This window comes from Lycorma delicatula, chromosome 12, assembly GCF_047948215.1.
Source record: "Lycorma delicatula isolate Av1 chromosome 12, ASM4794821v1, whole genome shotgun sequence".
Taxonomy (NCBI): domain Eukaryota; kingdom Metazoa; phylum Arthropoda; class Insecta; order Hemiptera; family Fulgoridae; genus Lycorma; species Lycorma delicatula.
In genome coordinates, this window is record NC_134466.1 from 35,531,196 (window position 1) to 35,556,732 (window position 25,537).

At 30.5% G+C, this 25,537-nt stretch overlaps 1 protein-coding gene across 3 annotated transcripts in view; it reads right to left on the reverse strand.

Moving 5' to 3' along the window:
* Window positions 1–25,537, reverse strand: part of Cad96Cb (protocadherin Fat 4-like Cad96Ca) — a 177,120-nt gene that overhangs the window by 69,036 nt on the left and 82,547 nt on the right. The gene's annotated exons all lie outside the window — the stretch shown is intronic.

Below are 25,537 nucleotides of genomic sequence, written 5' to 3' on the forward strand. Positions count from 1 at the left end.
CGATATTTAAAACTACTTGCAGTATTTAAACAGACTACCGCAATCATGTGGACGGAGGCCCTTTCAAGACGTTATAATGGATAAACCATTTAACCCAATATATATTTTTCTTTTGATGTAAAATGGACACTGTGTTACTAATATTATACAACCGATGAAACATTAAAAAATTTTTTTTCCTGATGTATAAGAACGTAAAATGTAACCTATATTTACGTATATGACTCAGCACGAAGGATGTGACAGGAAGTGCGCTGGAATGATCAGCAAACCCTCTCGTGACTTCCTCCCCTCTTTTAGATTTTAGTTATATTATAGACGAGTAGGTTTACCAACTGTTGAGAATAGAAAAAAAATCCTCAATAATTATGTTACATCTAATGATATAATTATGTCAATAAGCTATGTAACCTTACCTTGGAAAATAAAAAAGAATAAAAGAGTATAGATATAGTATGTTACGAATCACAGGTAATGTTAAAAAAAAAACACAATATTATTTCGTACATGCATGCGCGCGCGTACACATATATTCTGCACAAACGCGGGCGTGCACACTTTAATCAAACAAATAGTTAATATGGGAATATGAAAATCTAATTTTGTAACGTATGAAAAAGCCATGTCTAACCGGGATTCGAACCCGGGACTCGCGGATGAAAGGTCGAGACAATACCACTCCGCCTCTTTATTCAGATAGTGAACATTAACATTAAATATTACGTATTAAACATTATTTAAATATTGCGTATATGAACAAATACATATTGAATCGGTAAGCTACTTCGATAAATATAGGAATTTCACTATCACTTTCGTGGAAAAATCAAATGATATTACTCATACATAATAAAATTTTTTATCAAATCAGTGTCATAGAATCACAATTTTATCTGCAATTAATGATGAGTTTACTAAGTGTTGTGATACAATAAAACATAATATATTAACGAAAAATAATTTATACGATTTTTTTATAATTTGTAATAATTATAAATTAGATTTTATATTAAAATTTTTATAAAAAATCTGTTTAAAAATGAATTATTATTATTTTTACAAGAAAATAATTAATATTTAAACCATATTAGAAATTTGTAACTATTATTTTATTTGTTATATTAATAAATTAGGAATAAAGGGGGGGAGGTAAGAGGAAAATAATTAACGATAATTTGTTGAAATAAATAAGATCTGATATAGATTTTATTTGGTTGAATTTTCCAAATTTTTTTATGGTAAATGTTTTATTAAATTAAAACTTATACAAAAAAAAATTATAAACTTTCAAAGTTAACACTTTTTTTTAAACTAAAAAAACAATAAATAATTTTTATCTAAAAAAACTCGTAAAGCTATAACTTTATGAGTTCGTACAGATTAAAAAAAACAAACAATTAATTGATATTTTATTCAGATTAATTTTATACTATGCTAATTTTTGTAAAAAATCAATCTTTCAGTAGTATTTTATAAAATCAACGTAATTTCATAAATAAATAAATAGATTCATTACATTGGTCGATACATAATAATACATTATATTGATCATGTTACTCCACGGATGGAAAAGGAACTGCTCCAGAATTACCTGGATATATCAAAGGAAACTGTAGAAAAACCTTGATCATAGTACTATCCAAAAGTATACAATTAATTATAAAGTCTACATCAATTACACTGATAAACATAATTTTTGTTTCCCAACATGCGGTACATGATTTTAATCTGTTTCTTTTTGATGCTAAAAACGAATATGAATTCAGAATCTTTCTATCACCCACCATTTTTGAAAAATTCTTAAATTTTAATTAAAGGATTTTTTATTTTTTCAACGTATAGTTAACATTTTAAGCTCCTATTTTGTTAGCTCATTTTTTATTGTTTAACTTTGTTAACATAATTTTTAAGCTATAAATAAACAATACTAGACAAAGAATTAAATCATATCATAGTCACATATTATGACATCATATCTAATACTGAAGAGTGAACCTTCATGGACAAGATTAATCATGTCTGTGCAGGTCAAAATATGTAGCTGAAAACACAGTTGTGTTGTTTGTATTAAGCACTGGATTTAAGAAAGAATTAATTTTGTTCAGTCTTATTGATGTCTTAAGTTTGTTAACAATGCAGTGTTATAAAGCCTCAAAATTTTGTAAATGATGTGGATACCTTTTGTTATGAACGTGGTGAGTTTACCGTAAAATCAAATAGAAAAAACATTACACCTTTAATTAAAAAAGCTTATTATTTTTACTTTCAGTGTAAAATTGGTGGTCAGGATAAGACTTGGGCTCCTCATATAGTATGCACTAATTGTTCTGCATATTTAAGAAGATGGCTGAAAGGTACACGGAAGACTTTGCCATTTGGTGTACCTATGGTTTAGCGTGAATCAAAGTTTCACGTAACCGATTATTACTTTTGTTTAACAAGTTGTCTGGAATTTCTATAAAATCTAAACATACTACTGTAAAATGTCCTTCATTGCAATCTGCAGTCAGGCCTGTACCTGACAGTGAAATTATTCCACTTTCTGAGCCACCTGTGAATGTGTTTCGAAAGCAGCGATGAAGAATCACGCAATACTGAAGAAGACAACAATGATTTTGATTTTGAATTATCTTCCAACAAGCCACATTTTATATCACAAGGTGAATTAAATGACTTTGTTAGGGATTTAAATTTATCAAAAAATGAAGCTAAATTATTAGGATCAAGACTGCAAGGTTGGAATTTATTTTAAAAAAATACAAACATTTCGGTCTTTCGAAGCCGACAAAAAGAACTTTCTCAGTACTTAATTGATGAAAATAATTTGGTTTATTGCAAAAATATTGATGAGCTTATCTTGCACTTAGGACAAGTTCATAAACCTGAGGACTGGCGCCTTTTCATAGATTCATGCAAGTATAGTTTAAAAGTGGTTCTACTAAACAACGGTAACAAATATCCTTCGATACCAATCGCTTATGGTATTAATTTGAAAGAGACATACGATGTGATGAAAGACGTTCTTGAAAAAATAAATTATAAAAAACATAGATGGAACATATGTTGTGATTTGAAAGTTATAGCTATTTTGTTAGGCATGCAGGTAGGCTATACCAAGTACATGTGTTATCTTTGCGAATAGGACAGCTGAGCTAGGAATAAACATTATGTTACCAAAGAGTGGAAGAAACGAGACAACTTAACTCCAAATGTGAAATATATTATTCATGAGCCCTTAGTTGAACCCAAAAAAATATTTCTACCTCCTCTCCATATCAACTAGGACTAATGAAAATTTTTGTAAAAGTAATGAAGAAGGATAGTCGCAGAAATTTCCGAATGTAAGTGAAGGAAAAATTAAAGAAGGGATATTTTTTGGTCCTCAAATAAGAGAGTTTGGTCAAAGATGACGTATTTAACTCAGTGTTAAATAATGTAGAAAGTGCAGCTTGGGCTTCATTTAAAGACGTATGCAAAACTTTTCTTGCCAAACAAAAATCCGACAATTATCACGATATTGTTAATCTTTGATTAACAATATCGTAAATATGATGCCTCATATTTATAGAAATATTTGACATAAATCTGAAGAAAATAACTTTGGTTAATTCTTTAATATAAGGCGAAAAGCAATGTGATAAACATGCGACCATACTAACGTTTTTGTTTTGTCTATATGAACTAGTTGGACCCTAAAACGTAAATATTTGAAGAAAAAACTGATATCCCATTTTTGACATGATCACCACACTTTCCGCTTTAATATAATTATTCTAGCTATATTCCTCGGAAAGTCAGAACAATTTCATAAAGGTCAGCCCAATTGTAGCCAGCTTTTTAAAAAAAGTATAATAATCTTTGTGCATGAAAATACTCAACAATTATTGCATTAAAGTATTTTAAAAACAGTATAAATTTAGCTTTATTTATTTTATACGTACCGTAGGTAAGGTCACGACTGCAGTGTGATCAAACTGCGTTGTTTTTGTATTCATGTATATGTGAATAATATATTTTACCGAATAAAGAGAGTGGAAAATACGCATGATAAACCATATGGAACCGTTTAATGCTTCTTTGTGTACGGTATACTATAGGTTATAAATTCAGGTCTATATACAGTATAGAGGCCTATTGCTCTATTTACATCTCTAATAAGAGCATACTTTATTGGTGTTTCATAATTATATACTAAATTATTATTTTATAAAAATTGAACTATATCTCTACCGATGAGTTCAACACTTGATGTATTGCTTCATAATAACGGAAAAAAAATATTTATAGCATTATTTTATTCCCTATTTTATTTTATTATTTTAATTCTATGAAAGTATTAAAAGAAGGAGACAAGCCAATGAATTTTTACATGAAAGAAGAAAAGAAAAATTAAACAATTAAAATAATACATACTTTGGATACAATAATAACAGAAAATTACAAAAGTGAAATGAAATAAAAATTACTAGACTAAAGAACAGTTAAAAAAAAAGGAAAAAGAAGGAATAAGCGTCTAAGTGGAATGTTAAATTACGATTTTATTTCTGTATTGGAATAAAACAGAAATAATAATAAAACGAGGAAATGAAAAAGTAATAAAGGGAGTTGATTAAGAGAATAAAAACCTTAATTAGCAAAAAATAAAAATAAAAAAAAAAATAATTTAAACGTCAGGAAGACATTTTTGAAAGTATAAGTTTGGAGAGTAGTTTTATATGCAAGTGAAACTTGGACGATCGAAATATCTGAGAAGAAATGATTAGAAGCTTTTGAAATATGGTGCTGTAGGAGAATGTTAAAGATCAGATCGGTGGATCAAGTGATAAATGAAGAGGTGTTGCGGCAAACTGATGAAGAAAGAAGCATTTGGAAAAACATAGTTAAAAGAATATAGTTAATATATTTATAGGAAAGATATAGTTACAGAATTATAAGCCACATATTAAGGCATCCTGGAATAGCCGCTTTGATATTGGAGGAACAGGTAGATGGGAAAAATTGTGCAGGCAGGCAAAGTTTGGAATATGTAAAACAAATTGTAAGGGATGTAGGATGTAGGGGATAGACCGGAATGAAACGACTGGCACTAGATAAGGAATCTTGGAGAGCTGCATCAAACCAGTCAAATGACTGAAGACAAAAAAAATCAGAGAAACTGAGATTAGAAAAACTAGTCGGCTGGTTTATATTATGAGAGAAGATCTAAAGAAGAATGGACGGAAATATAAAAAAAAATACAGATGACCTAAAAGGAAATAGAAACTGCAAAAACTCATTAGTTCAAATTGGATATAGAAGGAAATGAAAATGTACAGGGTAAAAAGGACCTGCCTAAGGGCAGATAAATAATATAATGATTAAGCATCCCCCGTCGCGGCTTCGTCCGTACTATTTGCGTGTAAATTTAAAAAACTGAAATAGTTTTTTAGTAATTATATTTAGGTTGTTGTTTTCACAGTTATCGCTATTCATAACTTACCGGATATGATAGATTAATTTGGTTGAATAACTAATTTTAAGCAGAATAAAATTTGTTATTTTTACTTAAAACTTTGACAACGTTCTGGCGCAGATTCACCTTGTCTGCGAATATAAATTTTAGTAGCTGTAGAAGTTCTTTTTCTATGTGTGACCTCACCGACCTAGACGTTACGAAAATATTAACACCATATTGAAAGTCAGATCTAAGGCAATTATGAGTATAGTTTATTCCGATGGAACTTCATAGTTCACTATATAAAAACTCTGCAGATTCTGCTTTACTTGCGTGAGAATGATTTCTCGCAAATCACCGCCAGATTAGCCAATGACATTAAATTCAGTAAAACACAAAATAATTTTCCGAAGAAATAGATATCGATATCAAAATTTAATATTTCTCATACCATAAAATCTTTGTTAATTACATAAATAGTCATTATTAGCTTTAATTTTATTAACAACTAATTTCTTCTTTATTTTTTTGTAATGAAAGAGCGGGCATCAACAGCTATGGTTTTTCTGTAGGAAACTGGTAGCGTATATGCTATTAAACTAATCTGTTTTTACATATATTATAATAATAATAATACAAATTGATCTTTTACAGAGAATGATGTTAAATTTAGTAAATCACATAATAACTTTTGAAGAAGTCGATGTTAACAAAGACAATGATCGATATAGATAAATATTAAATTTACTCAAAGAAGTTTTAAGTTATTTATTGATGCATTTTTTAATTTTTTATTTATGATTAATATTAGTGAGACTGGTGAGATTTTTATTTGCGGTAAACAATCCGTGGGTCATAAGAAAGCTAAAGTTAAAATTTCACAATGATTGGTTCAGCAGTTTTCGCGGTTATCGGGAACAAACGAGAAAGACGTTGTCTCTATATAGTAGTGAGATGAATTCAGATTTCTATTAAAATAATGAATGTTTAAAATGTACCCATTTTTCTAATTTTTAACTAAATTTTGATGTACACTGTGTGAAATTTGAAGAAAAAAAAACATTTTCTAAAAATTTCTCCTGATATCTGCATAATCTTTTCGTATTAAGCTAAATATTTTTTATTCACACTTGTTTTTCAAAAGGTTTGGATAAATGTCTTTCACTTATTCAATATTCTTCAACTAACAATTAACTCGATCAAAACTGATAATTTAAAAAAAATTCATTTTAAAAAAGCTGGCAAAGAGTAAATCTGACTACAGAGTGCTTTGTTCTCGACAGACTGCTACTTAGAAGGAAAATTAACTTGAATATTAAAATCTATAATTAAAGAATAAAATTTTACGATAATGGATCTATGATAACCGTATCTCAATTTCTCCTGACCAATTTCAATTAAAATTAAATGGCCTTTTACAAATATCCAGAAGTCATTGTACAAAAATTTCATCAAAATCGGTTAATCCAGTCTGAAGACATGAAGCAAAACGAAACCTGGAGAAAAGAGATTTCACCTCTTAAAATTAAAAAAAAATATCTACCTCTGAATGAAACTCCCAAAATAAGTTAACTGAAGTGGCTTACTAATGTAGTATATCATCTAAATCGTACAAGTGTACGACCTTTTAAGTCCATAGACGATAAAAAGTAAAAAAGGGAATTTTTGTCTCGATTCCTTTGTAATACTCATATTCTAGCTATTTCCGGAAGGAAAAATATAGGTGCATGCCGATATGTTCGAAAATCAAGTCAAATTTGGGATATGTAAAAGTAAATATTTGTGCAACATTTTTGGTCAAGTGTTTTAGTCAACGGATTCTTTAGTTATGAAGCAAAAATTGTTTACAAATATTGTTTGATATTCCGTTATCCCTAAAACGATGTAAACCCTGAGAATTTTAAATAACTTAATAATAATTCATCGTATTAAAGCTCTCATTTTTAGGACTGCTATACAAAAAGGAAAACATTCAAAATAGCGAAAACTACTTCTCCCCCTTTCCTAATTAATCCAAAATGTAATACCATCAATGCGCCACATATAGAAATTATTTGACCCTTTTTTGAAGAATTTATGTTTTACCACTCTGAAGATACCAACGCACGTACATAGTACATTTATCTTCCGGAAATGTCTATAAATTTTTAGAAGATACTGAAATAACAAAATTTGGAAAAATCCCCACATCCAAAATTGTAGCTGTGCTGCTGCACCAGCTAAAGTGGGAAAGTAAAAAAAAAAAAAAAATATATATATATATATATATATATATATATATATATATATATATAAAATTAAAACTTGTTCTTTTATAGATTATTTTTAATTAAGAAGACATCGATTGTTTAAACAAAAAAAAGAAAAGACATTAATTTATTTTTTCCTATTAACTTCTCTATTTATTTTCAAATAGTTTAATTAAACACATAAAATTGTTTATTACTTTGAAAAGATAAATCGTTCGATGCAGTTCTCAGGGACCGAGACATTTATTAAAAAAATAAATAAATAAAAATAATAATTGAAAAAAGACCCAAAATTTAATGCGAGTAACAATAAAAGGGTGTATATCTCAATATAAAATATATTAATAACAATTTTTTTCTTTATAATTATTTGATCGAAGTTACTGAACTTAAAAATTGCAAATACCAAAAACAGACGTAAAATTTACATATTAATTAGTTTAAATAATTAAATTTATTACAAATGCTCTAATTTTGATAATGACAATTTTTTTACTACTTTAAATTGGTTCTAAATATAGTAACATAAACAAAGAACAGGCTTTAATTAATTTTAATTTTTGTTTATCAAGTTGGTATCAACTACTCAGATCATTAGCGACTGTTAGAATTTTGTAACGTTGTAGATGACTTGTTATAAATTTCCCAGACTCTATCAGGGAATAAATTTTGGGATTTTCAACGTAGCAGATAAGTACGCTAGCCTAAAACAGTGAGAGTTTAAAAAATAAAATCTTCCGAAAACAAACGATGTTATTAATTAGATCCGTAATTGTTTTATATGCAGAGTGGTTTGCGAAGAATATAACATACTTTCAGGATATGTTCTACTAGTATAAATAAAGAAGTTCATCTAAACGTAGGTTCGGAAACGCTTCGTTAGCGAGTATCAGCTGGCGAAAGATTTCATTCTGATTTCTGTGCCTTTGGTAAGCCGGACTGTAATTCTTGAAACACAAATAAAGGGGTAAATTTATTGGTTTTATATAAAATCTGATCTGAAAAATTTTCAAACTGAAAAGTTTCAAACTGTATTCTTAGTAGTTTTCGAGAAATCTGAGGTAAAAGACAAAAATTGAGAATGAAAATCAGAAATTATACTTCAATAACGATTTAAAATATTTTAATAAATTTAACTATACACGTTGTTATATATGATATTCTTTATAAATAAATAAATCTCATAATTTTAAACCATAATTCCAAATTTGAATTTTTTTTTTTTTTGTACTTCTTGTATAATTAATACATCCGGTTGATATTACTGTAATCAAATTGTATTTTATTAAACAGAACTAGAAATCTTTTATTTTGAACAAAATAATTGTTTATTTTATCAAATATTATTTTGAAGAATCCAACAAAATACAACGGTAATCGTTATTGCTTGTCAACATTCAAAGTTCGAACGAAAACTTATAATAAAGAATTAAATATAAATTATATTTTTTTTAATAAAAATATTTTCTTTAATTCAATATCTTTATGAAAATCTCTCTACCTGTTAAAAATATCAAAATTGGCAGCTAAGACTTCATTGAGTGTTTCAATACATCGCAATAGAAAATTTTCTGTCTGTTTAAAGATCCCACTAATGTATCTTACCTAAAATCTTAATTTTATTTAACGATTTAAGTTCGTTTTTTTTTGTCTCAGAGATAAATCTCAAAATGTTAACGATAATATAGACACTACCAATAAAATGTAATTTTATACAGTGTCCTTTGAAGGTGAGGCCAAACTCTAGCAAGTGATTCTAATTAACGTACTGAAGAAAAGATTTCCAGTGAACATAGGTTCGAAAACGCATATTTTTCTGTTTGTCCACCATTTTGTGTTTTTTAAGAAAAAAATTATTTTTCAAGTTGGAGATAACGCAATAAAGTTTTGTACTTTATTTTAAACTAACATTTTTTAATAGGAAAAAATAATGATACTCTACGTTGATAAATTTCAAAATGGCGGTCGTTTCAATTTTTCAACCTTAAATATCTTAGGAATTATTAGACTTATCAAATTGTGTTGTATTATAAAAATTATGAACCATATTTTGTGTGAACAAAACGACGTCTTAGTCGTAAAAATCCGACGACAAACAACAGGGTTATTGTAAAAAGTAGGCCTAAACCGATATGGCAGCCATCTTGTTTCTTTTATTACTGTGGTTAAATTGCTAATTTTAGCAATTTTTAAGCATATTTTTTTGCTAATTTTAAGCAGAAAATTTAATTTAATTATCAAGTGAGTCACAATAATAAAAAAACAAGATGGCCTCCATATCGGTTTAGATCTACTCGATTTGGGATTGCAAATACTGTTCAGATAAATGTTTAAAAATCATTTTCGGGTCTTTTGAATTTTAAGGGGTATAAAAACAAATTTTATTTTACATTTTTACCGTTTATGATACCGTTAATGAATCAATCTTTGTGATTTGTTTATACTGTGATGATAATTTATGTTTGTAATTCTGATCATATATTTCGCGATTATAATCGCGACGGGAAATCTAAAAAGCAATTAGTGGGTCCTGTACCGACCAAACTGATCCTCTGAGAAAATTACAATACTATATACTAACAATACTACACGCAATACAATACACAATACTATACTATTCACATGCATTATAATAATAATACAATATACTATATTTTTTATATATTGAACAGGCTTAATTTTTATTCATCACTATTACAAGTATGAATTTAATGAACACTCGGGGGTTCGGGGGCAGAGATCACTGGCTGATCGGCTAAATATTCCCTACCGCGACGGGAAACCCAACTAACCATATCGCGCGATGAAGCCGCGACAAAGAGCTAGTATATGTATATATAGTATAAATTTTGTGGCTCAAAAGTCTCCAAAATTACTAAATTAATTTTCTTAAAATTTATACGAAGTACATGCTATAATATTTATTGTACCTGAAGTTGGCTACATACAAATTTGATGAAGATTGGTTGAGTCGTTCGTGGGTTACGCTCAATTTAAGGTCGAAAAGATTTCAGCGGGGATAATTCGAAGCGTCGTTTGCTATAATGCTGTAAGCTTAAACATTGAGATTTCTTTTTATAAGTGTTTTAACTACATACCAATAGATAGCAGCAGAAGATTATTAATTTACTGAAATAAAATAAAAGTCGGTCTTCTTGCTCAGAATTGCGCAAGAATTTTTACTTCCTTGTACGAAGAAAAGGAAGTATTGTGATCGCAAAAAATTTCGTACATGCGTACGTACGCATGTATCTCGCACAACTCAAAAACGATTAACCGTAGGATGTTGAAATTTTGGATTTAGGACTTTAGTAACATCTAGTTATGCACGTCCTCATTTGATAGCAATCGACTGTACTAAAAAAGCTCAAACTCCAAAAAAATTCTTAACTGTAATAATAAGCCCTCATTGAGAGCTTGAGAGCTTTTCAATGATATATCATAAAAAATTAATTGGTTCCAGAGTTATAACCAAATAAAATTTTAATTAATAAAATATTTGGATCTTACAAGAGGAAGGTACATTGGTATAAATTCGACTTCATCTACTTTTTTGTTTAACTTTTTTTTAAATTTAATTATATTGATTTATTAATTAAACAGATTTTTAATTAATATCATAATAAACAACCAGCATATACTTTACTACCCAGCGCTTTGATCTTGATAAATTACTATTTAAAAGGAAAATTAAGTTGAATATTAAAGTATGTAAGTATAAAAGTCAAGTATGCTCCGAGCTAAGTTTTATAATATTTGACGATGTTGTTTAATAGATGCATTTTAACTGCGGACGTTCCAATAGAATGAAAAGACGCTTGGATACTTTCTATTCACAAAAAAGGTAATAGAAATAAGTGTGGAAATTATAGAGGTAATACTTTGGCATAAGTGGGGAGACTGAACGAGCGGATTTTCAAGGAAGGTTGGAGAAAGAGGTGATGGATGTGGAGGAACAGCGTAGATTTAGGTCGGGTCGGCCATGTGTTGACAATCTTTTTTGTATTAAGCATATGATGGAGAAAAAGAATAACCACGGGAAGGAATTGCATATATTGTTCGTAGATTTAAAGAAAGCTTGAGGTAATGTTCCAATGAATACGATATGTGTGGCTCTTGAACGGCCAGGTGTGAGCGTTGGTCTCATAAATGCCATTAAAGAACTCTATTATGAGCGAATAAGAATAGGGAATAAACTATCAAACGACTTCGAAGTGAATAAAGGTTTATGTCAGGATTGTACAATTTCTCCAATTTTATTGAAAGTCTATAGTGCGGAAAAATTAAAATACGATCGAAAATAAAGGTCTATGGGTGTGAAAATGGCTCCTATTTCCACATGGATGCACACATTATTACTCGCTGATGATCAAATGTTATTGTCTGAGGATGAGGAAGACAACAGTTATAAGACAACAGTTTTAGTCAGAAAGTTAGTGGATGCTTATGATGAATGGGAGTTGAAGATAAGTTAGGAGAAGATCCAGTACTTGGTGGTCGGTGCGGACGGATCGGATTTGAATGTTGGTCGACATGTTATTAAGAATGTTTGTGAGAGTAAATACTTGGGGGGTTATTTTATCACCTGATAAAAGGCATGAGTACGATGTTTTTACTAAAAAAAAATAGAGGAAGGACTTTGACAAGGAAGCAACATCCCGTTTTTGGAATAAGGAGATTTCAAATTAAGTTAAACGACAGATTTATAAATCTATTGTGGAGAGTTGTGCAACCTACGGGGAAGAGATAAGGAGTTAAATGACGGAATCAAAAGGAAACTGATATCGATGGAAATAAATCTTTTCAGGCTTTATCGTCAGTTAACGTTAAAGGATACCATAAGAAATGAAAATATAAGAAAAAAATGAAGACTGAACAAAGTATGCTATCGAGAGGAAACATTTGCAATGGTATGGGCATCTAAGGCGAATGGATTTCGAACGGTTACCTCTACGAATATATGAGCGAGTTCCAGATAAGAGAAAAAACGTGTACAATCGAGAACGCGATGGTACCAGGGTGTATTTGACGTTATAGACAGGAGAGATATTGAGGATGACCTTTAGGTAAGTGGAGAAAAATGGGCTACGGCGTGCGGAAGATGGTCGTTAGTGGCTATATAACCGTGTATAAGGTAAAGTAAATATCAAAGTAAAGAATTATGTAACAAAATTTTCTGTTGTTTGAGTGAAGTTTTGAGACACGAGAATCACGGAGATCGTACTTTCTCACTCTCGTGAGGGATTAGAACCAAGATTAAATCCCCCAAAATTTCACAAAAATTGGTTAATCCAGTCTAAAGATATCAATTTAACGACAGCTGATGAAAAAAAATAATAAAAAATTAGGCTTATTATTCATCCTCCATCTCTGAATGAAATTATCCAAATGCATAACTAAAAATGATATTATAACGTAATGGATTCAACTTTTTTTTTTTTTTTGTCTTCAGTCATTTGACTGGTTTGATGGAGCTCTCCAAGATTCCCTATCTAGTGCTAGTCGTTTCATTTCAGTATACCCTCTACATCCTACATCCCTAACAATTTGTTTTACATATTCCAAACGTGGCCTGCCTACACAATTTTTCCCTTCTACCTGTCCTTCCAAAATTAAAGCGACTATTCCAGGATGCCTTAGTATGTGGCCTATAAGTCTGTCTCTTCTTTTAAGTATATTTTTCCAAATGCTTCTTTCTTCATCTATTTGCCGCAATACCTCCTCATTTGTCACTTTATCCACCCATCTGATTTTTAACATTCTCCTATAGCACCACATTTCAAAAGCTTCTAACCTTTTCTTCTCAGATACTCCGATTGTCCAAGTTTCACTTCCATATAAAGCGACACTCCAAATATACACTTTCAAAAATCTTTTCCTGACATTTAAATTAATTTTTGATGTAAACAACTTATATTTCTTACTGAAGGCTCGTTTAGCTTGTGCTATTCGGCATTTTATATCGCTCCTGCTTCGTCCATCTTTAGTAATTCTACTTCCCAAATAACAAAATTCTTGATTCAACTAATAAGTGAAAAACTGTGACTTAAGAGTTCAGAAACAATAAAAAAGGAAATTTTTACACCAACCCTTTATGAGAGTTTGAATAAGATCAAACCCATCAGGACATATCTTAGCTACCCAAAAGGTATTAATTAAATTACGTCAAAAAATTTACTTACCCTTTTTGAGTCTTTTATCTCAATACCTGTAAGGTCTGTCTTCTCCTACCTCCTTGACCAATTGTGACTAAAATTAAATAACATAATCCCCCATATACAGACCTGCCAAATTTTATCCGAAGCAGTCCATCCAGTCCAAAAAATTAAACAAAAAATAAACCATCCAAAATAGATACATCCTTCCGGAATTCTTCAATGCTATTTTTTTCCTTTTTTTTGTTTGAGGGAAAATCATTAACGTCAGATCTGCAAAACTCCGACATGCAAAATTTGACCGGATTAGCATCCTTTCTCTTATATAATAGTATAATATACAGCTATACAATATAACTAGCCGAGAAAATAAAAAAAAAGTAAAAAAAGATGCCAATTTTGGAATCTTGAAATACTTTTTAAAAACAATTAGATTTATTTATTTATTACGGTATTGCTTTTTCAACGATTTTAATAGAATTTTTCAACTCTTTTTTTTTATGTATGAATTTCTGTTTAAAACCATGAAAAAAACGCAAAACAATCGTTTTTAATTACTCATTTACAGGTATATTTTTTTAATTTCCTATGTGAATTATAAATCATTTCATATAGCCAATTTTAGGTATAGAAATATTTAATACCACATTAAAGAAAATGAGACGTACAGTAAATTCCTATTATTTTTGCTTCTTTGTACAAAGTAAAGGAAGTATTTTGATCGCGAAACATTTCGGTTTTCAGATTTCAACGGAAATACCCATTTTAACTAGTTTCGGCATGACGTGTGTACGTAAGTACGTATGTATCTCGCATAACTCTAAAAGGACTAACCGTAGGAAGTTGAAATTTTGCATTTAGGACTTTTGTAATATATCTAGTTGTGCACCTTTCCTTTTTACTTCAATCCACTGGACCAAGAGCTTCCAGAAAAGCCCCAAAATTGGATTTTGGATTTTTTCTTAACTGCAGTAATAAACCATCATTGAGAGTTTTTTTAACGATATATCATAAGCGGCACTTATTTTAATGGGTTCCGGAATTATAGACAAGTAAAATTTTAATTAATGAAATATTTGGCTCTTACAAGAGGAAGGCACATCGGTTCGAATCCGACCTTATTTCATTTTTTAACTTTTTTTTTAATTTAAATATATTGATTTATTAATAATTATTAACCTCTGATAGTAAAAAAAAAAAAAATTACAATAAATAATAATTCAATAATAACAATAAAAAACAAGAAAATATATCAGAAGTTATTAAAGAGATAAACTTTTTGTTTACTTTTCATTATAAAAATTGTATATATGTAATTTAATAGGCGTACAAGGAAGTCATGTGGTGGTGTCCACGAGTTTTTTTCCTTGATTCGGTTATACGGTTTGAATGCCAAGCCCACCGAATGCAGATTGTTTTCAAACGTACAGAAATAAATTCAATACGAAACACCTGTATAAAAAATGTATTACTCTCAAAGAAAGCTACTAGTGCCTGCCTCTTTTAAATGTTTCACGTGCATTTCAAGACATAAGAAAGACTGAGAAAAGCAAAATATATCTGTGGTTTACTCGTCGAGAATATAATGGGAAATGCTATAAATTTAAAAAAATATTTTAAACTTAGCAATAGTAATTAAACTGTATTGCGTATAGTAGAACAAGGAAAATCAATAAAAAAAAGAACAATAAAAATAATACTTCTCATAAAGAGTGGTAAAGTTTATCTCTTTTCACACAGTGAGTTCAAAGAAATACGACAATGATTTCCTTTTAACAATAACAAAAGAAACAAAGACAATAAAAAAACAGGGTTAAGAATAAAAGACGCGAAGAAATGTAATGAACCAGAATAAAGCAGGTGTTATATTTCGTTGTAAATGTAAATGAATTTGCAAGAAAACAAACAGTATAGAATAAAACCTAACTCGGTTCTGTTTTTGGTTGTTGAAAATTAAAAAGGAAGTTAAGAAAAATAAAAAATAAAGGAAGGAAGGTCGGTAAGGAAGACGAGGATAAACAAGTAGAAGAAACCAAGACGATTGTAAAAAGAAATGGTTCAGTGATTGACAAACTCGACGGGACACAGCATATCATATCATTCAAAGAACAAACCATGAACTATAACCTTTCTGGTTTGAAACAGTTACGGCTGATAGAATTTGTTTTTCTATGTATTTAAATTAAACAATGATTTTCTCTCTCTCTTTCACACACACCCGCACGCACGCGCATACACAGAGATAAAAGTGATAACCCTAGAGTCGTAAGTAGGGAAAAAAATTTTCGGAGGTAAAAAAAAATTAATTTTTTTGTCAAAAAAAATTTTTTTTCGTAAAATAATTTCTAATGATTCAATATCAAAAAATTTATTTTTTGTTGAAAATAATTGACGGGTTATATATGAGCACATATTTTGACATTTTCGTTGAATGGGCTGCAGATTAAATTGTGCTTTTTGTTGATTTTTAAAAAAATAGTATTATTTAAAAATTCATCATCATAATAATTTTCAAATAATCGATGGATGAAGCTATTATAGCAAGAGAAAATAAACAAGATATGTCATTAAATTTTCACAAGATTTATTAAAAAAAATCATAACAGCTGTTACGATATACAATATCTTCCTCAGGTGTTACGAACACATAAATAGTTTCTGGAACACTACAGAAAGGTACTGTGTACCAAAACAGCTGATGTGATATTTTAAAATAAATATTGTGAAAATCTTATAACCAAATAACATATTTCATTTATTTTCTTTTGTAATAATAACGTACTTTCTGTAAAAGAAAATCTTTTTTTGGATTTTAAATAAACTGGTGGCAAGAATTTTAAAATTATTAAGTAATTTATCACTTCCTTGTAAGAAGTAAAGGAAGTATTGCGATCGCGAAAAATCTCTGTCAACACTTCCGAGAGAGCCCTTCAAATATTTTATTCATTCCCAGTTATTCTCATACTTTATCATCTTATCTCGTTTTATTTTCTCCTTCTATATTACTTCCTATTTTTAGGCATCATAGTTCTACAGCTACGTTTCAATAAAGAAAGTATAATAATCAGCTAAAAAATAGGGTATTGTTTTTTCAAATTTCTCGACGTTTCATATGTTTGTTTTCATATGTTGCCGTCTTTTAAAACGTTTAAATAGGTAAACCAGTTTTGATGAAGTCTGGCACCGACTCGTGTATATGGGCCAATTTGTTGGTAAATTTTTGGGTCAAACTCTTCGGAAGGGAGCTAGTTAGTTTCTGTGGGATAAATTTTCTCAAAGTTTTGAAAACATAACTCTACTTTATATTACGCTCACTACATGCTTACTTACCATTAAAAAAAAAAAAATCACCCCTAGATTCTCACGTTCCCCAAAAATCTAAAAAAATATTTTTATTATTGCATATTTTTTAGCCGAAGTTTTCGAATTATCGATTAAAATATTGTTTTTTTTAATCTTTTATCAGCTCTTTTTATGTCATACAAATACCCTGTAACCTATTTTAAATTTATTTTTCTTCTTACTGATACATTTTATATATAATTTAATATTATTAGTAAATAATTAATTAACAATTTGCCTATATTATTTATAAAAAAAGAATAATTAACTAAAAGATAAGGCTATAACAAAATATGGAAAGAGAATATCAAAGAAATCCTTTATGATTTTTATATTTCACACTATAAATTTTTATTTTTCTAACATAATAATTTTTTTTTTCTTTTATTATATACTTCCTGTTTATTTTATTTATATTTATGTAAAATAAAATCCTTTTGATATTATTATTGAAATGAAACCCATAACATCCGGTTTATTTTCTTCATTTGTTTATTTGTTTGCTTGCAATAAGTTGTGTCAGATGGTTTGTTAGTTTCGGTTGTACATACTATAATGATTGTATTGGTACCATTCCGCGCGGTCAAGTAACTACTGATCCATTATAAGAAAACTGTAAACATCATCGTACCAGTTGGATTTCACGGACAGATATCATGATTTGCATTCGTTTAAGTAATCAACTAAAACAACCGATTTTTCACGGATGTAGACAACAGGTTAAACGTTTCACATTGCAATTGTTTTATTATTATTACTACTACTACAACAGTAATCAAATCATCAAATAGATTCTATAACGTAAAATTTTATAGCTCGATTTCAGTTATATAATTTTTTTAAATTATATAATTTATGACTATTGCTGAATTATTCTGAATGTTTTTATTTTATTTATTAACAATAAAAATTAATCCTGAAAAAACATAACAAAAAGTTTACCATTCAAGCATGCCCTTCATAATGGACAATCTAAGTTGAAGACATTTTTTTATACATTGTAGTTTCCCCGTCCCCTGGAGCCGGACATACAATTATGCATAAACTCAGCTCCGGGGAGTGCCTTCGCCACAAACTACCTCGGAAACAGCTCCCGAGTGGAGCTCTCCCTCACAGACACCATGATGTTACTGTGAAGACACAACTCCTGACGCAGATGGACCCGTCTTGCATCCTCGATCTCCGAGCGCATGACCGTACAATTTGCAGGATGTACATCGAGGCTCCTGCTTCCAATTTTTACGTATATGGCCAGCCTTACCACGCGTAAAACAATGGCCACTTCTATCTGCGCCATTACAGAACATTCGCCCTGTGGCCTGGAATCCATCATCTAAAGTAGAGTTCGTCGGAGGCCAGATAGATCGCGGATAGTCGATCGCTCAACAAGGACCTGACCCACCCTCAATCTATCGGCACGAGCCAGGTATAGAATCCATGGAGCACTGTGAAATATCATAGCGTTTTGAGGTTTGTCGACCCAACCGCCATATCAATAATCCCTCTTTCTTTTTTCTGTTTAGCCTCCGGTAACTACCGTTTAGATAATACTTCAGAGGATGAATGAGGATGATATGTATGAGTGTAAATGAAGTGTTAGTCTTGTACATTCTCAGTTCGACCATTCCTGAGATGTGTGGTTAATTGAAACCCAACCACCAAAGAACACCGGTATCCACATATCAATAATCCAAACGGATCCAACACCTCCTTCCAATTCTGTAGCATCTTCTATCAGGGCTGAAGATTGGAAGACGTCTTAAGGCCAGCCCTTCAAAACCAGCCGTTCGAGGTCTGCGTTAATGGCCCCATCATCGATCGCCGCCTTAGATCCTCATCCGTCTAAACCATGTTTTCCCGCAGACCCCGGTCTGGTGTTTGTGAGGCCATATCCGTGATGATGAAGTAAGTATGTGTGGCCTCATCTACAATGTCCAGTTGTGCAGACCGCCTTGGCTGAGGCCCCACAATTGTACCGTCAAGTACGTCTTTAAACATTTCCACGATACGGGCAACACCTTCCATATTGCGGGAGCAGTCCTTTATTTCCAGCTTAGTGGTCACGTTTGGGCGGACAAGTAAGCTCAGTTCTTTGACATACCGGAGTAAAACTCCAGTGTTAAACGCTAAACACTTCTTCCGTTTCCGAAGGTCTGCACTTGCACCACTCCCCGATTTCGCTTCCTCTGGGCCGCTCTTCCATGCGGGAGATAGAACCACGTTCGTGTACGCGTTCTCCAGGAGGACAGGGAACTCCTACTGCCGGCCTTGGTTTTTTCTTCTCCTATTTTGTTGGTGGGGAAAGACGCAGCCTGTGTTTCCCACCGTCCTCGAAAGTCTCAGTCCATCGTCTCAACGTCGTCACACAACTTCATTGGTAAGAACGGAAAATCTCTGTCAAGGGCCTCACTACCCGAAGCACCCACAGAGAACAGAACCGGTGAGTCGGCAGCCCTCTGCCGTCGCCGAGCGACGCTTCTCCATTCTTCTTCTCTTTTCGCCTGGTTACCAGCCAATCTGCACTTCGAATCTCTTCTATTTCCATCTTCGCTAGTCTTTAACAGCCACTATTGTTGGATATAACTTCCCGCACCTGGATACGAGAAGCTCTTCTCCTGGCGGACCGTCGTCCCACTACAGGAGAAAATGCCTCCTCATTGGGTCGATTCGCACCCTCAAACCGTTCTGAGTCGGTCATGATTCCATGAAAATTAAAAAAAAAAGCTTAAATAAATACGAAAATCAACAGTAATTAATTGAAAAAAGTAATTAATTCGACACAGGTCTATGTAAACGAGTAAACCAAAGTTGAAGATTTAAAAGTTTTTAAACTAAATTTACACTTCCGATTAAGATTACCTAAAACGACAGCTGTTATTTTTTTCTTTTACATCTTATATATATATATATATACATATAAATGAATGTTTGTTTGTTTCGTATGTGTTCCTACACCATTCATCCGATTGCGATGAATCTTTGGTGAGTTGTGCATACGTCCGCGAAGGTTTCGGAATTTAGTTTTAATATTGTCTAGGTGGCGCTAGGATCGAGATATTTCGAAAAATTATATTTATGGTCCGAATTGGCTTATATTCAAAATATAAATTAGTTACGAGAAAAGAAACATATTTGCAAAAATTATACCCGCTAGGTGGCGCCAGAGTCCAGATATTTACGAAACTAACAAAAAAATATACAAATAGACTTTCTTCTTCTACATATATAAAAGACAATATTTGTTTATGTGTCCGCTATAGAATAAAAAACTACTGAACCGATTTAGGCGCGGGAAGAAAGGAAAAAAGGTAAAAACAGGAAAAGGAAAATAAGGGAAAAGGGGAAAGGAAAACAGTGGAAATATGGTAAGATAAATAGGGAAAAGGGGATAAATTGAAAGGTTAAATTTTATGAGGTTCCATAATGTTCAGTTTTTTAATGTTTTATCAAACTTTCAATTGTGTTAATTTAATTTACATATGTACTCAAATCTAGCAATAACGGAGCGTTGCGGAGCCTGCAAGCTAGTTTTTTTATATTAAATTTCTATTTTTATAGAATTTTTTTAGTATTTCATAAAAAAATTATTTATTTTTTTATCTTTTTTTTTATTGTTTCATTATATCAGTATCTGCTGATACTGATTTCTTAACAATCGAAATGACCATACAGTTTTAAAATTAAAAAAAAAGTATTTTACAATTTATTTCCTTCAATTATTTACATTTTAAACAATATGAATACAAATGTTGGGTTTAGAAACAGTATAGATATAAGGGAGACTATTTCAATGCTCAGATTAATCATAAAAAAGTTAACTATATCTTTGTGGGCGACCGGTTAGTAGTTTTAATTAAATACACACTCTAATTCACGATGAATATAACAAACTTTCAGAATATGTTCTACGGGCGGAAATAAAAAATAAAGTTCATATAAACATAGGTTCGGTAACGCTTCGTTAGCAAGTGTCAACTGGCAAAAGATTTCGTTCTGATGTCTGGGCCTTGGGTAAAATTAAGCCAGATTGAAATTTTTGGGAATTCAAATGAACGGTTAAATTTAGTGGTTTTATAAAAAATCTAACCTAAAAAATTGAAAGATATAGGTCCACAATCTGTATTACTCTGAAAATAAATCAATCTGTATGTATTATCTTTGAAAATTTTGGGGTAAAATTCTAAAGATTGAGGTAACTTTTTTTACTGTTGTGAAAAAATTAATTTTTATATATTTCTAAAAAGTAATTAGTAATGATTTCAAGAAAACAGAATATACAAAAAATTTTATTAATTCTGAAAAATTTTATATGTAGATAAAGTAAACAACGGATCAATGGTTGATATGGTTGAAAGCTAGAGAACTTTATGCAGAAAATATGAAAGATAATTGTTAACTAACATCCAATCCTGTAAAATACTAAAAACAAATCTACTAAACAGTTATTAAAATAAAATGGATAACAATATTATTATTAAAAAAAAAAAATGCTTATAAGAAATTTCACTTTAAATCTGTATCTGGATGTTCATGAAGAATCATCATCAGCAGATGCTACGAAACGTATAAGATATTACAAAATAAATATTTTCAGAATTTCCATAAATTTTGTTTAAAATGTTTACATGTTTATTACCCGTTTAATACAGCTACGGTATATTACGCCAAACATAAAATAGTGTTTTTCGATTTCCAATCATTTGGCTTTTACCCCAGATTTCTTGAAAACTTCTAAAAAATACAGTTCTGGGATCTATATTTTCAATCTTTCAAATTAGATTTTACCCTAAATAATCTACTAAAGAGCATTTGTATATGTGTCTGTTTGTGTATGTATGTGTGTGTGTGTGTGTGTGTGTGTGTGTGTGTGTGTGTGTGTGTGTGTGTGTGTGTGTGTGTGTGTGTCTCATAGCTTAGCACCAGAATGTAGCAATCACTAGCGGAAAATCCCGATTCGTTAGTATCATTTTCCAGAGTTAAATTTCTAATTTAACTTTCGGTATAAATTTTCATCAATAAAAAAAAAAAATTTAACACAAGAGGTAATAAATTCTGGACACCTAATAATCTCATTCCGAGACGCCGCCCGCTAGGGTAACTCGCCCGGAGTGCCTGGCTCTGAACCCAGGCTGAGCAGCTAGTATATGTATATATATATATATATATATAAGTACATACATTTATCCCTCTAATTTGAGTATTACAGACTATTCGTATGAACGTTCTTATTACGGTATAAGTGCACAATAAGAAAGGATTTTTTGAAATTCTGAGTTTAAAGGATTAAAATGGAGTAGCAATGAAATTTACTAGTTTAAAAATTATTCCGTAACAAATATAGATATCAATATGATTTTTGTTGTGGGCAATTTTCATGTGAATATATAAAAAACCAATTTCTATGTACTTTCTTTCTTTTCTTTTCTTTCTTTTTCCTGTTTAGCCTCCGGTAACTACCGTTTAGATAATACTTCAGAGGATGAATGAGGATGATATGTATGTGAGTGTGAATGAAGTGTAGTCTTGTACATTCTCAGTTCGACCATACCTGAGATGTGTGGTTAATTGAAACCCAACCACCAAAGAACACCGGTATCCACGATCTAGTATTCAAGTCCGTGTAAAAATAGTTGGCTTTACTAGGACTTGAACGCTGTAACTCTCGACTTCCAAATCAGCTGATTTGGGAAGACGCGTTAACCACTAGACCAACCCGGTGGGTTAATTTCTATGTACTGAAATTCAACTTTGAAAGGGATGAAGAAAGGTAAAAAAACGTTTAAACAAAGATTGCAAATGTCCCCCATTTCCGACAATACTAAATGAAATAATCATTAGATTGAGGCTTTAGTTTCTTGGCATTTCTCCCGCCACCACCCCCATCGGTCGCCTAAAGCATAAGACCGAATGTCTGTGCCACAAACGGCTACTGAGCCACGAAACAGTTTAGCGACCAGTGCCCTAACAGCTCCTAGAGCTAACCTAAAAGCGTGGTAACATACACCACTCAGTTGTGGTGTATGTATGTATGTATTGTGGCGTGTTCCACCGCTCAGTTGTCATATATCACTAAAATGGGTAGGCGCACCACGTCAACAACTAAAATATATATGACTATCAATAATTAATTTATCTCGTCAAAGACAGCAAATCGCTGCCACGCCTAGACCTCTGAATGCTTGCAAGTACCTGTCCACCATTAAAGCGCTTGGAGCCTTAATATGGCTGGTAGCAACCAGTCGCATCGCACATACATTAACAGTGACTGTGTTGGTTCAGCTGCCGCGCCGTACACCATTGAACCCCTTAAATTAGAAAAAAACCAACGAAAATGATTTTTATATATTTATCTGAAGTGTATTTGCCTACCCAAATCTAGTGAATATCTTGATTAGGAGAGTCGGCAATGGGGAAAACTTTCTGTCATTGTTCAACATTTTTTTACCTTTCTTCGCCCTCTCTCTAGGTCGAATTTCAAAAATCTAGAAATTGGTTTTCAGATATTCATATGACGATTACACACACTAAAAATCAAGTTTATCTTCATCTGTTACAGAAAGATTAAAAAATAGCATTGATTCTCTATTTTAATCCTTTAAACTAAGAATTTCAAAAAATTCTTTCTTCGTGTGCAGTTAGACTATAACAAGAACAAATTTTCATCAATTTATCTCCACTAGTTTTTACTGGATGTCAATTATGAATCACTGACAACATGTGTTTTCAGTGATTCATGTGTGTATATATATATATATATATATTTATATAGACAGATAGATAAGTAAATAACATTTTAGATATCTCTCCTGTAAAATATTTTAAGTATTTATTTAATATTTACTCCGCCAAATCTTTTGGCGGAGTAAATATTTTTTTTTTTTTTTTTTACACATTAACCATGTGTAAACTATAGAAAAACCACCAAAAAAGTACATAAAACTTATATAATAATTATATAATATTTTCCAGTTTTTAACAAATTAATGTTGTTTACAAAACTATGGAGTATGTGATTTATTTATGTATCTGAAGAAGGTATATATTAAAAAAATACATGTTGCAGCAAAGGAACGATTTTGGTAATATTGTACGTTTTCAGTAGTAATCCGGAATCAGATAATGTAAAATAACAAATTAATGTACCATTGTTATATTAAATAAATCGTTATACGTATTGTTCCAATCAATTCTGCTTACAAATATTATAAAATTACAATATTTCTGACTCAGATAAGTATCTGAGTCAGAAATATTGTAATTTTATAATATTTTCTTATAATTAATTTTTTTTAATTTAATTTGGTAATTTTTTTTTATTTTTTTATTTTGTTATTTTATAATACTTTCTTTAGTGGAACAGGCAATAACTGTATACAGGTACACATCTAACTGCTAAAATTATGGTTTTAAAAAAAAATAAATTGTAATTAATTTTTTGTTTTCGACTTTTTTTTTACTTTTATAACATTACAAAGATTGTATATATTTTTAAATGTTCTAATGTTTGTTATTATTGTTGTTATTATTTTTATTTAAATAAAATCGTGACATTTAGAAGTGATAGTAACAAAAATAATAATAATAAAGCTTGTTCATTTCGTTCAGTTCCAGTTGATACATTAACAACTACGGTTGTAGTTATAAGATACCATATCTACCAATTCCAGTCTCTTTGCGGTCAGTAATTTGCTGCTGCAAGCTGCTTCAGCAGAATTCTCCTTCAAAGGAATACTTTGATATAATTTACCTAACAACAAACTCAAGTCTTAAGAAATACTTTCACCAGTAATCCAGTTGTATAGTTATGTTCTGAATAACAGGGTGTGGTACATTTGTCAAAGGTCAAATGGAACGGAATAAATTCAGTTCCAGAGGCATTTATATATAATATATATACGTAGATACATCTAATTTATATCTATCTCATAATTTATGTTTTATAACTTTTTTTTTTAATTTTGTTAACTGTAATATTATATTTATTTTTATATTATAATGAATCTAGATATTTTATTTAGATTCGGTGAAGGACGTAAAACGAACAACACAATTAATCGTGACAAAACATTAATTTTTTTTTTTCCGTTTCTTTTATGTGGTTAAGTATTGTGTTATATAATGTCTACAACAAATAATAACTAAAAACGTCTTATTGCATTCATAACTTTTTCCGTAGATCCTATTTCTGCATTTCCCGGTTTTCAACATGTGTTTTCGAAATATATATTATAAGTATATAATAAAATTAAAAAAAAATAATAGATTTGAAAAACGGGTGAAGAATAAACAACTATATTTTGTTTAGTTTTTTTTTTTTTTTTAATTACAGCTGATCGCCACACTGTCGACAAGCGCCA